This window comes from Mus pahari, chromosome 10, assembly GCF_900095145.1.
Source record: "Mus pahari chromosome 10, PAHARI_EIJ_v1.1, whole genome shotgun sequence".
NCBI lineage: Eukaryota > Metazoa > Chordata > Mammalia > Rodentia > Muridae > Mus > Mus pahari.
In genome coordinates, this window is record NC_034599.1 from 85227069 (window position 1) to 85243981 (window position 16913).

A 16913-nucleotide genomic window follows, 5' to 3' on the forward strand; every position below is an offset into this window, starting at 1 on the left:
CTTGTCAGTTATTACTTTAGCGCAATCTCCCAGAATGAAAACTAACATCTCCCACGAATACAGTTTAACACACGTTGCCGTCTGGCCAGGAAGCATGAATCCTTCAAGAAAAGAAGTCAACATTTGTTTTCCACATTAAAGGGCGTTTAGTTGCCAGCAGATAAAATAATTCTAAGGACCACTTTTTAATTCGATGGATAGCAACCGCAGGGGTCTAAAAGAAAATAACGACGATGGCTATAGACACAAATAACTAAATTACCAAAACGTTAGCATATCTCTAGGCTTCATTAATATGTAACAGACTCCCCAGTTAATCTCCAAAAGCCAGTGTTCCCCCCTGTAAAATAGCACTCTGGGACGAATTGTACATGAGATCAATCACTGCTAATGTAGGAAGGTTTACTGCAAGAAAAGGGGGAAGCTATTCACACCTTCAAATAGAAGCTTTTCAGATTTAAGAGTAAGGGCCATACATCACCAAGAATAAATGATTATGAATTGATAAACACGCCCTCCAGCGATTAGCTATGTGATGCTATTTATCATTTCTTGGGTGGCAACGGTTGACTTTTTTTTTTCTTTTCTTTTTTTCTTTTTCCTCCCCTTTGCCTACTTTTAAAGTCATTTGATTATCTGGAAAGAAAAATCTGAAATGCAGAGCAGAAGGGAGAAATGATGAGAGCACATGAAAAAGTTTGTATTCGTAAGTCATCACAATGATGGCTGTGCTGATAAAAACCCATGTGTGCTCAGAGACCTGAGCAGCAACCAGTTCCATCCTTTGTGGTTTCCTTGTTGCTTGGGGAGGGAGGGTCTTGCACATCATTCGCTATTTGTTTTCTCTGTCTTCCTCATTACATGTGGTGCTTTTATTTCCCTCCCCCACAGTCCTCACATACAAGCAGTTTACCACCTCTTCTTTCTTCCCCTCCTTTGGTCTTTCCCTTTCTCCTCCGAGAAAGAGGGAACTTTGCTTGAGCCCTGGAGTGTTCCAGCTTTCCTCTGTATCAAGCTGGGGCTGGGAGGGAGTCCTCCAGCTGGCCACAGTTGTCTAGGGAAACCAGAGCTCACAATCAGGCATGGGGTGGAAGACTCCTGGGACCCCACTTGCTGTTTGCAACACAAAAGCATATGCAACCTCTAAAACATTCCAAGAGAGACAAAAGGCTGGAGCAAAGGGCTGACTTAACCCCGGTTACAACTATCAGCCCACCCCCTTGCCTCCTCTAGGTCTGGAGGCTAAAGGGATAATTCTAAGACCAATTTTCCACAGGACTTAGGCTTGGAGCTAGCCTAGGACTGAGATGGGGGGAAGGCAGGGAGCATTCCTTGGTGGTAAAGTGAGAATCTGTTCAATATAGGTTGAAGGGCATCCATGCTCCTGAAAGGTGATGTCAGTGATAATATCCTAATCTAGGGCTGCCTAACTACCCAAGGTTGATATGCACAGCCTTTGGTGGGTCAGGGCTGCTATCTTTGTCTGAAGATGATAGGGAGTGTCAGTGTACATTCTCTATGGTTGCTCCTCAGATATCTGTTAGGAATCCAAATGGAACAGGTACCTGCCCACTGTACCCTACTTTCAGTAAATGCTGGCCTCTTCAAAAGGCACACACTGTACCAGCTTTAGTGACAGTCCACTTTGGGCAGTTGAATTGGGACTCGGTGGAAACTCTTCAGAGGCTCCCATGCCTTGAGGATGTTCAAACCAGGAAAGAGGCCAATAAGTGTGAGTTATCAGAACCCCTGAGTTGAACACTGGGAACATCCACTACCTATTTCAGGTGATGTCACACAATGGGACCTAAACTATGTCTGGAGTCTGTTTGCTTCATTTGACTATCTGTGGATTGTGGTTCCTGGCTCTAAACTTGCCACAATAGTTAAGACCCCTTTGGGAATGGTTTGGGTGAAGATACAGCCTCAACCTTGCAACTTGTTTCATGATTGTGGAATAAATCTAGAAGATACCCTTATAAGCAAGATCAGGGTCCATTTCAGGCTTGCATGAATAATTTTTTTTTAAGATTTATTTATGTATATGAGTATACTGTAACTATACTGATGGTTGTGAGCCACCATGTGGTTGCTGGGAATTGAACTCAGGACCTCTAGAAGAGCAGTCAGTGCTCTTAATCATCTCTCCAGCCTGATTAATATATTTTGAAGATAGCATTTTTTTTTAAAAAAAAAAAAAAAAACAAGATCCCTCAAGAAAGTTAGAAAAAGCAAAACAAACAGAAAACAGGTGGAGGCTGGATATAAAATAACTAATCAAGCACCCCAAGGCTCAGGATATATGATGTTGCTACCAGGAAATAAACTGGTGGAGGGGGAGTAAGAGAAAGAAGTAAATAGTTCTAGTTTTGATTTTATGTTTTATGGTGCAAGCTTTTCTTGTCTTTCCCTGCATGGAATTTTTGTGTCATTTTGATAACTCCTGGCAGGTTGGTATGCTCGAAGGGTTGGCCACCAGGCAGTGATACTTTCTCTGACAATTTAAAGCTGGGACAGTTCTGTGACTTACAGAAGAGACATGCACAAAAAGAATGTTCTCAGAATCTAGAGAAGGAAAATATAACACTCCTTTTGAATCTCCGACCAATGAAGTCTTTAATACTTCTTTGCACTTCATACTGACTCCAGGAAAGAAAAAGTACAGTGATAATAAACCCTATAAAATGAGCAAGTTGTCACCATGAAGATTTAATTTCACAACTCCAGCAACGAATATTATTCATCTATTTTATATTGTTTTTCAAGATTTTTATTCTTAAGTTTAAATTTTAATGACATTATCTTCTCATGTAAAAATCTGTTTGGAAATAAAGGATTCTCTTTTATGATATGTTTTTAATAGTGAAAATCTCTGAAGATCTATAATGTTATTATTTATCTGAAGTCTGTAGCTCTGAGAGCTGTATACACGATGTAATTGCTTTAACATGTTTTCATAAATTACATTCAGAAATGTGTCATAGTAAATTACCTTTGTAATAAAATGTAAAAAATGCAAATGGCTGTTGTCTTTATTACGTTTTAAGCCATTGGTTTATCTGCACTATTTCACTTGTCACTTGCACAATATGTTGGCTGAAGGGGCGGCACAGTTTGACAGCAGAGAACTGGGTCCTGTGTGTAATCTTGCAGGCACGTACAGTTTGGGTCATTTCCTCATCTCCCGCAGAAAAGACATTATCTCACTCATATTTACATACTTTTCAATATTTGTCAAACAATCATAAATTATAAATTAATGAAATGTTCGACAGTCTTCAGAGATCAGACTAATGAAGACATTTACCTTTTTGGTGATTTTGAGTCTCATCTTCCTAAGTTTAATGACATTTCAATGCTCATGCTTTATTAGGCTTTATTAGATTTGTCCTCCACTCCCGCTGTCATTCAGATGTCTTTGCAGAAACATCACCTGCTTCAGGTAGGAGAACAAATCTACTCTGATAAGGGACCCTTCAAGATAGGGACCCTTCAGCCTTAATTTTTAAAGAATTAAGGTCAAGTTCAATTTCAAAGACTACTGGAAAAATTTACCTGCCCTTAATGTCCCAATGAGGCATGACTTACACTTCTTATGCCACTACCTCACAATGCTCTGACAGAGGAGCCTCCAAAGAACAGTGATGTCAAATGACCTACAGGACACAGTCAGAAATGGGGAAGACAAAGTCTAATCCAATTTCACTTTCTGGGATTTTGTGAGATCTGCTTTTGATAGGCTGAGATATGGTTTGTCATTTGTCATACTGTTGTTTGAATCTAAAAGCATGTTGGCATCACTTAGAACTGTGCTTACTTACATCAAGAGGCCATTTCACTCTTCTCTGTATCTAGTTAAATTGAAAATCTCTCTTAAAAAATGATACTAACCACGGATAATATACTGACCTTATGACCTCAGAGGAAGTGTCCAGTATATGTCGGCTTAGCACAGGGCGGGGGGGGGGGGAACTCACATAAGTATTATATGAAGTTGACATGCTTCTCTAAAAAGAAAAAAAATGTTGGCTCACCATGCTCTCATTATGATTGATGGTCATTCAGCTTTTTAATAAAATTATAGATGATGAATTTAGTTCAATCCAGAGAGGTCAAATGATCAGCTTTGACTTAAGATTCAAGTAGTAAATCACATAGAACAAATGCATATCAGTGCCACCCATTGCAGCCCAAATGGAGGAGAGTTGGGGCTTATTTCCATCTGACTCTAGACAAAAGGCAAGGAGTGTAGGAAGTGGGAGTGTCAATGTCTTTGTCATCAAGTTGCATAATTTTATTAGACCTCTTTCAAATTTCATCAACCCATGTTAGTACACACACACCCCACTGGGCCACCATAAGCCCTACTTTCCTTTAGCCTGATCCACAAGGAGCGTGCATCAGTCAGGACATGACTAGGCTTGGGTTAGGTGGGGAAATGACACAGAGCTGCAGGATGCTCATAATCCTTTTCAATTATATTTAAAGGGAACAAGCTATGTAGATTTACGTGGACAGCGAGGCACGCAGAAAGTGCTTCTTCAGACTGAATCTGTAAGACTTTATAAAGCACACTTATAAAAATAATCTTCATTCCATTACAGCTTTGCATTGAGCATGATACTGTCCAGGTGAATGACAAGAAGGGCTGAGGATCTTGCCAGTTTCCTCATCAAACAGAGAATTAAAATTCTGCCTTGGCCTCTTTGTAAAAAATAATGCTCAAGGAGTGCAAGGATCCATTAAAAAAAATGACAATGGAAATCTAGGGGAACGCTAGAAATGACTTTAAAATATTTCCAAGCACTACTTTCTAAAACACACGATGGAGAGTTATTAAGAAACTTCTGGGTGAAGCAAGCATGGTTTCTGCAATCATCAAAAATTGATATGTACTGCTAGTAAAGTAATTATGTGCCATCCTGAGGATGAGGGAGCCAGCAATTGTTAATCCACTGCACACCCGTTGACTTGCAGCATCAAGCTGCAAATGGCTTAATTAAGTCATACACGTGGACTATGCCATATTGCACCATTGCATTATGCACACTATATCTCAGTTTATTGGGACAATTAATGCCAGGGGCCCACCTTAGGTGGGAGCTTCACCACCACCCAATGCGAAGTTCTTTGTGATTGATGCTCCTTAAGATGGAAAGCAGGCAAAGAAAAATTAAGAGCGAGGCACTTGCTTGGGAGTGGGGGCAAAGATGTGTCCTGCATAAATTATTGGGGGCCAGTAGAGCTGTAAAATGGGGTGCTACAAAAGTTGAGGCAAATCAATTGCTTTGAACACTACTCCTGGATTTGGTGCTGTTGTTAAGGTGCTTCCTTCAGTTTCTTTGAGACTATACAGAGCAGAAAGAACCCAGTCCTTATAATCCTGAGAAATTTCAGCCCAGTAGGTTAGTCGGGACAGAGATTCAAATCAGTTTCACCCCAATTTAACACACATATTCACAGCCCCAGTAGTTTGGTTCTTTAAATTTAAACTACAGATAACCTCCTAGTTACCTGTATATTTTCTTTAACTACAAATGACAAAGGCAGGAAATTCTGTCTGGGAATTCCTCTCTGTCCCATTCCATTCTTTGACGTTGAAGTATTCCAGGAGAGAGCATCTGGGAAAAAAAAAATGTTTCTGGATGGCTCCAGAGCCTTGGCAGCAGGGGTGCGATGTGACGGGGAGACACCGCGGTATGAACCCAAACCCAGCAGTACTTGGCTCCAGCGCCTGCCTAGGCGGGTGTTAGAGCTAACTTGAGCTGGGGTGGGCCTCCTTTGAGAACCAGCGTTCCAGTTCCAGTTCCACCAGGCATAGCTCGGTTTGGAGTCTGAGGTTCAAGCTGCCCTGGAGTCTTTGTGAGGACCCAGGGATGAAAATATTGACACAGCTTAGTCCTCCTCAGATCAGGTAGAGACCCGAATTTTGTAAATCGGGGCTCAGTGATTTAGGGGTGCTGTGTAACCGAGGCGTTTCAGTACAGCACTACCGAGAACCAAGACCTGTAGCTCTAAGGCATGTTAGGAACTCTCAGGTTAGTTTCGTTGCTGGCGCCAGGGTTTTGGATTTGGCAGTATGCTTCAGAGCTCTCCAGGATTTTGAACTTCTTGCAGAGGGCAACAGTCGGGGGTCCTGATTACCATCCTGGTGCCAGCACCCAGCATTCTGGTGGCAGCTCACCTCAGAGAAAAGGTTTTCTCCCAGCATCCTTCCCCTTCCCCCCAAAACTGCTGGGGATAGTGGACCGCTTAGAGTGGGGCGCTTGCTTGACTAGCAGGGTCCCCGCCTCCGCCCCCCCCCCGCCCCTCGTGCCTCCCCCAAAGGAACTAGCAGTAGCATCCCCAGGATTACTATAAAACAAAGAAAGGAGACTTGGGCGGGTGTGGGGGGATAGAGGTGGTATCAAGACAGGAAGCTGGAGCCCAATTTCAGCTTCCTCTTCTTCCTCATTGGATTCCAGTCAGTGGTTTCTCTCTTTACTTCCCAAAATTTGAAAAGAGATCACTAAGTTTTTTTCAAAAGGTCTTCTTCAAACTCAGCTTTGAGGGTCTCTCAAAGTGTTAGGAATACACACACACACATACACACACACACACCACACACACCACACACATATCTATATCTATCAATCATTCTACCTATCTATCTATCTATCTATCTATCTATCTATCTATCTATCTATCTATCTATCTATCATCTATCTATCTATCTATCTATCTATCTATCTATCTATCTATCTATCTATCATCTATCTATCTATCTATCTATCTATCTATCTATCTATCTATCTATCTATCTAAACTTAAGCCTTCTGCTGTTAGTACTGGGAAAAGCAAGTGGGGAGTGAGCGATTCCTGCCTGCTGGCAGGGAAAGAGCCTCGCAGCTGAGGGAGTACCGGATGGTAGAAACTCAGCTGGGTTACTGAATCTTTGCAGGGAAAGCTACAGTCTGGAGAATGCAGCTTCCTGGGTTTTCCAGCTCAATTGCAGCAACCAAGCTCACCAACATTTGTAATAAAATAAAAGAACTGATACCTCGACAAACAACAGTGTGCTGGCTAAATGCACTTCTCAAAGTTTTATTTTAAACAAACCAAACAAACAGCACAGGTTGATACAATATAGTTTTTATGCAGTTACAGCTGAAGAAACAGAAGGGTGTGAGTTCTGACTTGGCCAAGGGTCACTCACTGTGGAAGTGTCAGAGTAGGATCCTGCAACAGGGTAGAGCCTAGTATGTGGCTCACCCGGTCTTTCTTTGAGGGAAGACTGAGGCTCGGTGGGTGACTACTTCCATTTCACCTCCCGGGCTCTGAAAACCAAACATTCCCCAAGTAACACTCTTCCTTCTATTGCTCCGTCCTTGACCCATGGCTCTTCTTTTAATTAGGGAATGATGATCCTTTGAACTCAGACCTGGGCTGACTATTCCCCTCTCCGTGCCAAGTCTCCTTGATCGACTTGGCCTGAAGGCTAAGATGCCTTCCTGGAAGCCTGCCTGGAGGTGGAAGCTAAACTGTTCATTAACTCTCTTCAGACTGTGTACTGAGGGTAGGACGGTGCTTAGCACTTGGCTTTGGAGGATCCCTCCTCTAGTAGAAATGCTCCAGGACTGTCTAGCCTTCTGCTTCAGGTCCAAAGCAAACTTCTGACTCTTCCACTTCATTGAACCACCATCTCGTGGTGCCTCATTTTTTTTGTTTTTTGTTTTTTTTTTTTTCTGGAGGGGGAGGGGCTTGGCTTGACTATGATACATGTTAATTTCAAACAACCCCATTCCACAGTCAGGGTTTCACCACTGCAACTAGCTCTAGAAAGTTGTGGGGGGGGGCACAAAGGTACCCAGACAATAGTCCTGAACAGGAAGCTTCCCCCAGAGTAGTGCAGAAAGGTAAACCATTCCCATTCGCAGGGAATGGTGTGTGTGTGTGTGTGTGTGTGTGTGTGTGTGTGTGTGTGTGTGTGTGTGTGTGTGTGTGTGTGTGTGTGAGAGAGAGAGAGAGAGAGAGAGAGAGAGAGAGAGAGAGAGAGAGAGAGAGATGAACATAGTATTCATTAAATTTAAAAGCCTCAGCTTCGTGGCCATGTGAGGTGTTGGGGGAATTTACATCCAGACCCTTACTCCTACTTTCAGTGAACCCCCTTAGAGCCTGTAGAGTTAGCATTGCTTCAGGCTGGCTACTCAAAAGTTTAACTCCATTATCATGGGAGGAATGGAAAAGTGACTTCTACAAATTCCAAGGCAGGGGTCTTGCCAGTACATATGCCATGGGGAGCCTAGGAGGGAACAAAAAATGAAGTGGGGGGGGAGGGAAGGGAGATCTTTTTCTTTTTCTTTCTTTCTTTTTTTTTTCTTAAAATTTAAAAATACACATGGGATTAAATTAACTAAGAGGCTCAACCCAGGGAATTCTAGATCTGGGTTTTGAAACTGAGAGGACCCCTCTACTTTTGGCCATCTGGCTGCTCTAAGCTCTGCCCCATGCTGTATAATTTTAGCTGAAAATCTCTTCCGTTGCAGCTTTGCTTTTATTGAATTCATCAAAAGCAAACTTTCCCTGAGTTTTTTTTTTTTTTTTTTTTTTTAAGAAGGCTAAAATAATACGCCGACCACTGTGACATTCTCCGGGCTCAGGCCATTTTTCATAACGCCTTGGATCTGCTTTTGTGCCTCTGAGGCGACTCAACAGATGAATAACGAGCAAAGTCCGCTGAAAGTAAGCTAGCAGCTTTTTTTTTTTTTTTTTTTCAGCTCTGGGGGGAAAAAAGTTAAATGAAATGAGAGGCGCATGTAAAAATCTCCACACCCAAAGATGGGGGCCACATTTTTATTGCTTGGCCTTGGACAGGCAACGATGTCTTTTTTTAAAGCAATGAACTTTCCACACCGGCGCTAGCTCTCACACACTAGCACATTTACTTGCACAAACCACACAAACTTTAAGCTTGAGGAGCTTCACAGGTGGTGGTTGGAGAAATTTGGTAAGGAGAGAAAGAAGTATTCGAAACAAAGTATAGGTAGAAACACACGATTAATAGAAACTACTTTTATTTTCTTATTTTTCTCTTTTTCTGTCTTTTTTTTTTTTCCCGTTGCCTTCTTTAAACAGCAGCTAGCTTCAATTTGATAGCTGATTTTGGCAAAAGGAAGGAAAAATCTACAGCCTGAAAGGAAGACTCAAAGTGTTTAAAGGACGTTTAGAATGTAGCCTTGTGGCAGGTTGGGGTAAGTCGTCTTTCCTTCTGTTTTCTTTTTGGCTTTAAGATCCAGTGGAATCGCACGTGGGCAGAGTTTCCTTGTTGTTTGTAGAGATTAGAGAGCAATTACGAAGTCCTTCCTTCAGAGGCAACTGTCTGCTGCGACTTTGCCCGGATTTTGTGGGTGATCCTTTCTTTTAATTTTTTTTCTAGCCCTGTCAGCAAGTCCCAGAGGCCCGCAAGCGCCCTGAATGTCCAGTGTTTGGAGGGGCTACAGAGGCAACAAGTTGTGGGCTTTCTAGCCCCAGGCAAGCACTGCTCCACAGCTGAGCCTGTCGCTCGCCTGACTCGTAGGAATGAATTTTGCACGTGTAAACTATTTGCTCGTGAGCACGCACAGCTGCGACTCTGGTTTATCAGGGGAAATGTCTCTTCCCTTAAATGGACTATTTGGAAAAACTGCCATTGGTTCTCGCCAGATGATTATTGATGCAAAACCCTGTGGGTTGGAGCTTGGGCTCGCGTTTGTCTAATACTGAAACTATTTCTCTTCCGAGTTGCTCAAGTTGACATCCACTCGAAATCATTTGTCTCCTCTTTCTAGGGGCTGGGAAAAACAACTAGGCGTGATTCGTGAGAGGTGGTTCACACATTTTAGAATAGAAGGCATATCTTACAGGAAAAAAACAAAAACAAAAACAAAAAAACGATGTCTTTTACGTTCAAAGTGGTCCTAAAGAGACTCAGACGGCAGCTCCCAGGGCGCTTCACGATTCCATAGACTTGTATTATCAGCACTCAGTCATCTGCATTTCTGCTCCTCCACGCACAGCGTTGGGAGTCAGTTCTGCGATCTGAATACAGTTAATTGTTGGTCAGCTGTGTGTACACCGCGTGTATATCAGATCCCAGTTCTGAGGGGGCTTTTCATTTAAGTAAGCTCTCTGCCAAGGTTTACTATGTGCTGGATCTGTTTAACATCAGTTTCCCTTACCCAGAAATGTGTAACAAACAAGTGCTGCACCAGCGGTTGGGCAGAGTTGATCCAGATGTTGGCAAACAAGTCTTGACCAGTTGTATTCCCGAGGAAGCCCAAGAAGTTGAATAGGGAGGCAGAGAGAAATCGACAAGGGAAATGATCGGAGGCGGATTTTATTGAGTAGCGACAGGGACTCCTGCGCCTCAGTCTGGCGGGATCAGCGCATAAAATGCAGCTTCTGCGCATTGGTACGCTGGGTGAATTGGCTCACACTGGGGCCGAACAGTCCTTGACCTTTGCCTTTATGTGTGCGCAAATGTTTGCCTAAAACACAATCAGGCCTGACAAGGGAGCATGCTACCGTGTGACACCGCCTATTCACCAGATAGATGTTCCCCGCCACACACGACCCAGCGCAGGCTTGTAAATACCTTAGGTATTTGTAATAAACCTATAAATTAATGTCGGACGGTGGCTAGTTGCTGGGTAAATAGACTAGACACATCTGAGATGCATCTCTCTCTCTCTCTTTTTCTCCTAAAATTGGTCGGTATGAACCAGAAATAAAACTGACAACGCAGGAAAGTTTGTATTTGAAGAGTGAACAGTTTGGTCACATGGGTAGAGAAACCGCCATCCTAAGTGACTTTTCCTCAAAATGGGGAGTGGTGAAGGGGAGAGAGGAGCTACGGACAACAGTACAACGTTGGGAGCGACCTTTGCTTAGGTATGGGATACTGACTGCGGAGTCTGAGGGAGCCTAGCCAGTGGAAAAGGCTCTTGAAGCCCCACAAATCCACTGGGACTTGAGAAGTTCTCTGATTCCTGAGGTTCCTGGGTCTGAACACTTTCTTTCATAAATACCAAATACTCTAGCAGAAAGAGAAAAACACCTTGTGATGATCTAAAATTAGCTTAGATTGCCTTCTAAACCTCACTGTAGATGTTAAATGTGTAGAGGTGGAGCTGTTTTTTTTTTCCCTTCTTGCACTTAGACATAGCAAAGTAAATATGTGGCAAATAAATAATTAACAACCTTTCCTTAGCTTTGGCTCATTAATTTCTACGTTCCTGTAGTTATGGACAACTGTACAATTTGTAGGGATTGGTTTCTGGGGCAAATAAAACTGATGGATTAGACCGGAAGTACAAATTAGGAAAAGACAAGAGGCACTTTTCATATTCCTTCAGAAGGTGTCACCCTTCAGAAGAGGGGGTGCAGCTAACTCAGCTAACTGGCTGACTTGCACCCTGGGAATGCCTCCAATATCCATTTCTGATTCTTGAAACCTTCCCAAGATCATTTAAGTTCACTTTAATTGTCTTCAGGTGGAGGAAGGGTGGTGGCCAGCCCCTCCTTGCATAGATAGATAGATAGATAGATAGATAGATAGATAGATAGATAGATAGATAGATAGATAGATAGAATTTCCAGATACAGAATTCTTTCCACTGGGCCATAGTTCAGAGCAAAAGAGAGTTTAACATAAACCACATACCAAATCCAATGTAGGTCCACACAGAAGCAGCAGAAAGGTTAAAGACAATCACCCTGGAATGCAAATGGTGACATGTTTAAAACTTGTGTGTTTCAGAGAATTCCAGGGGTCTTAAAAGAAAAGTACATGTAATTGATGAAGAGAAGAAAATTAAGGAGACCACCCCCTTTCTTAATAATCTCTCCAAAGAATCCTCCTACCCGGGGATCAGCATACATCTTAATTAACAGATCTGAATTTTCTTTAACTTATTCTTGTTATCTAATTAGCAATATGACAGGTGTAATCCTCTTCAAAGTGGTTCGTTAAGATCAATGGAAATGAAGGTAAATGTTAACCTGTATATTTTGGCTTAGGTTTAGATATGCAGGTAGCCAAATATACTTTGTATATTGAGTTCTGAGAGGTAACTGCCCATTTGATTACCTGTATAATAATGTTAACTGTTTTTTTCCATTTATTTCTTCCTGTTTTTGTTTTTGTTTTTGTTTTTGTTTTTGTTGTTGTTTCTTTTTAAGACAGGGTCTCACTATGTAGCTTTGGCTGGCACTTAGTAGAAGAGGCTGATCTTGAACTCACAGAGATCTGCCTGTCTCTGCCTCTTGAATGCTGGAAACAAAGGCATGTGCCACCACACCCGCTGGCACTTTTATAGTTTCTTAAAATTACTTTAAGTTAAAGTGATATTCTCTCTCTCTCTCTCTCTCTCTCTCTCTCTCTCTCTCACACACACACACACACACACACACCTTTCAATATCTTCCAAATTGTACATGTTAAGGCCTGAGCTAGTCTATAGTGGTATGGAGAAGGCAAGGTAACAATGTTTCCAGCCTTTGCTTTTGTGGTTCCCTTCTTGTACTGGATAGTATTTGTTTGGATTTAAGAATGAATTAGAGCTAAAATCCATAACCTGTGATGAAATATTAGAAAGTTTGTTTGATTGCTATAAAATTAATTTAGTAATAAAATGTTCTCATTTGTTTAGTTTGATATGGAAATGTCTAATATAATGCATCAATTTAGAAAATATCTTTGTACTATATAAAACATTTCCACATATATCCTAGCCATCAATAATTCAAATACTTAATCCATTCATTCATTTACTTATTCAATTATGGTGACTCAAATTGAATATGAGAGATGGTCAATTCCATGCTGACAGGCAAGTAGGTCTAGTGCATTTTTCTAACCAAAGCTAAAATAAAATTAAATATTAATATTATGAAATCTATATGTAGTTTTATTCATAAGCATCCAGAGAAACATACTTTATTGATCCAGATGTAGACAATATAATTTAGAAAATTGTTATTCAAATGAATAGGGATGATTATGGGGAAGATAGATGGAAAATCTTATTTCCAAAAGTAACTGGCTATAGTAACTTTATTTCTCTTAGAGTTAGAAAAGATTACGTTTAAGTTTATGTTAAAAAATCTTAAGACAGTTAATTTATTTTTATGACCTGAATATTTGCTGATTCTCTGACAAATTTTATCTGCCTATTCAATTAGTGTTCCTTAAGGTTATAGTATTTGTATATACTGAAAACAAATTGTACTATATGTTAGGTAATTACATAGTATACATTAGCCTCTGCATTAATGGTTTTCTTACTAACTTTATTATAAAATGACCCCTACCTGCTATGATGTGTGATATTTCGATATATATTTTACCACACGGTGAAATAAATGGTGGAAGTCAAGTTAGGCTTCATGGCTTGGAAGGACTAGATCTCATCATTGCATTTCTCCAAAGGAGCAGCCCACCCCCCCAATTTTGATGGATGTGGCTTTAAATATTCTACTAACTGCACACTTTTATTGAGCAACACAACTTCAGAATGGCTGTTCTAACTGTATGGAAGTTCATTGAGATATATAGACTTTGGGTCTGGTTAATTTCGATGTGTGATGCTTTTCTATTTGCACATTTTTCAAAAACATTAAAGTTTATAAAAGAATGAATCTCCTGTACTCTAAGATGTTTTGACGGCATAGGCATTTATCTGTCATTTACTGGTACCTGAGTTGGAATTGCCCAGACTTGTTACTCCCAGGTGATTTATTTGTGCATAAGTGTACAGGCGGTTCCTGGTAAGTGACTGGCTTATGTTTTTTTCTTTTTTCTTTTTTTCCGTCGGTACAGAAAAAGAATTCTTTACAATTCCGATTTTCATTCACAGACCCTGACCAAATCTACTGTGATACCAGTATCACATTCTCCATCTGCCCCCAATTATTCCTGACAGAGACTTTGGAGCCGGGACCACGATGTCCGCTAGGGTTGAACTCTAGAGTGCACTGGAGATTTGAGATTTCAATGTGTAGGAATTGATTTCAAACTGCAATTTTATAAAACTCCAGGCTCGGAGATGGTGGGGCGGGGTGGAGGTGGGTGCGGGTAGGGGAAGGTTCTGCGTTCAGACTATTTGGTATAAAAGTAGTGAATTCAGAATTAGAGGGGGAAGGAGAGCAGGCAGGTGTTAGAGGAAGTGTAGGGGCAGCTCCCTCCCCTGGTTAGAGGTGTGGTATCCCTTTAGCTTCTGACAGTTCCGGAGCCCCTTAGTTTGTCCACAGAGGGACGGTCAGTAGCACTTGGGCTAATCTGTCGCCAGCCAGCGAGGGAGGGTCTGAGCTCTTTGTCTGTTTTTTCTAGAGGTATGCTGGGACAGAGAAAAGGAGCCCTAATCAATTTCCTAGTCTACTGATATGTAGCTCTTGAAGGTCAGACCCCTATCTGTTTCTGAACTTTCTGCAGGTTCCCTTCCTCCACTCTCCCCAACTATGGTCCAGACTCTCTACGTCACAAACTTTCCTTTCCTCTCCTACTTTGGACCTCTTCCTGTCCTTTCAGCTCCTCCCCAGAACCCTGCAGATCCCTGTGGTCTACCCCTCCCCCCACCCCTCCCCCCTTCTCTCACTTCCCTAGCTCCTCTTATATATCGGCTATTCACTTTTTTAGTCCCCACAGCCTCAAATTCCAGCCCCAAAGACACCCCTACAGCATTCTCTACTTCTGGTTAAAGCCTCCACACATTCATGCCTCTTACATACCTCCTTGCATCCTCTTTCCTTCAATTCTTACTCCTTCATGCTCATGGTCCCCACATCCCGCACAAACAACCCTCCCCTCAACCTTCTCCTCCCACTCCTGCACACCTTTTCCATGTGGTATTTAAGCAACTCTATCCATCTGTTTAGAAGAATTTAGAGTCCAGCAGGCCTCTTCCTGACAGCTTCTTTCCTGGGAGATGGATCAGCACTTCCTCCCTAATTCTAGATTTCCCTCGACAACCTCTCCTTTTCTGGCCTTTGCAGCCCTTTGGGCTGGGTTAGGAGGAGCTGGGAAGTTTGTGCTTTGCAGCATTTAACCTTGCCTCTTGTTTTTTAGATTTGTCTCCAGAGTTCTGTAGGTGAGACCTTTAAATTGGTGATGCTCTGATTTGGTGAGCTTCAGAACTGCTCACTGTACTAAAGACAACTGAAAGAGGCTGGGCTTGCATGTCTAATCATTGTTGGGGGTGAGAGCCACGGTTCCCATTCTGGGGACATATTTTGAAAAAAAAAAAAAATCAAAGCAACTCTAGCAGTATGAGGCGATCTTAATTGTACACTTAAAAGACACAAAGAGATCCAAAAGAACCCAAGAGTTTAAGAAGAGGGAGACTAGCTTGATCAGATCTAACTGTAAACATTTCTGGAGCAATGAGGAATTGAATTGAAGACAATATTTTGAATGTATATGTTTATCGTGGTGAATGTTCAGTATATTAGACAGAAAATGTTATCTTCATCTTCAAGATTTTGGCATGTACTGTGAGACAAAAATTAGGATGAAAGAGGATATTCATTGTCCTAAACCCTCAAAAATGACATGAATGGATTTACAACGGGAGAAAGTGGGTCTTGGACCACTGAAGGTGCTCCTTGTTTTGCATAGATTTATTGTTTATAAGCTTTCATGTGTCTGTCTCTGTGTGCACATGTTTATATATTTCTATGTTTTAGAGTACTTGATATTTAGTTTTGTGTTAACAAACAAAACAAAACAAAATACCAGGCTCTATAGAACTACCTTTTCTAGAACAGTTGTTACCATGGTTACTTCCTGTTCCTTTTCCATCTGCTTTTGAAGAGGCTCCAAAAGGAGAAATAACCAACCAACCAACCAACCAACCAAACAAACAAACCCCCCCAAACCTTCTTCTATTCTTCCTGCATTAGGTGGGCTAAAAATTAAAAGCTTACAGCAATTTAACTTTCCGCCAAGTGTTTAGAGAATGGTTCTCTCAATTTATTCAAGATTATAAAGCAAATATATAAAGAAAACAAGACAAAGAATATGGTATTTTTTAAATAATGTGTCTATAGTATGTTTAAAAAGTTAGAGAACATACAAGAAGTCATGCTACTAGACAAAAATGTCTTATATTATATAACATGCATTCTGGCCACCTGTGCTAATACTAGTCACATATATTTCTAGGGTGATTTTTTTTCCCACTACTTTCAATTACATTTTCTCTAGTTTTAATGATCAAGGTAGATATTTCTAGTCAGTCCTTATAGATTAGGATTAATGGATGGACGTGTGGAGAAGTTGGTAGAAGCTGCAAAACTCTTCCCATGTTCACAGATCCCTAGCAACGCTCCCACAGTCACTCTTTTCTTTTTCATCATACCACAAATAAACACACTGTTCTAATATGCATGGAGAAAAACTCAGTTTCATCAACATGCTTGTTATATAATCTTGTTATTAAAATGACAGATCTAACATGTGCAAAGCCCTGGGTCTATCCCCAGTACTATATAGCTACATTATCTTGATTTGAAAAAGCATCTCATCATGCAAAATATCTATTTCCCAGCATATTTTGTTAGCTGAATTTTAGAGCCTGAAAATTTAGATGCAGATATGCATTCGGGGGCCATCATCATACCACTTTCTTGATATCTAGCAGTATAGAGTTTTTGCTATGAAATGAAGCCTATTATCTGAAATTTAAAATATTTAAATTTTTCTCTCTTACTTTACAGTCTTCCCTTTTCAATATTTTCTTTTAAAATTTTTAAAAAAGGAGAGACATGATGGTGCAGGTTTGTAATCTCTGTATCCAGGATGCCACACTAGAAGAATTCTGAGTTGGAGGCCAGCCTGGGCTACCTAGCATGACCCTATTTTAAGTTTTTTCAAACACAAAACAAAACAAAACAAATAT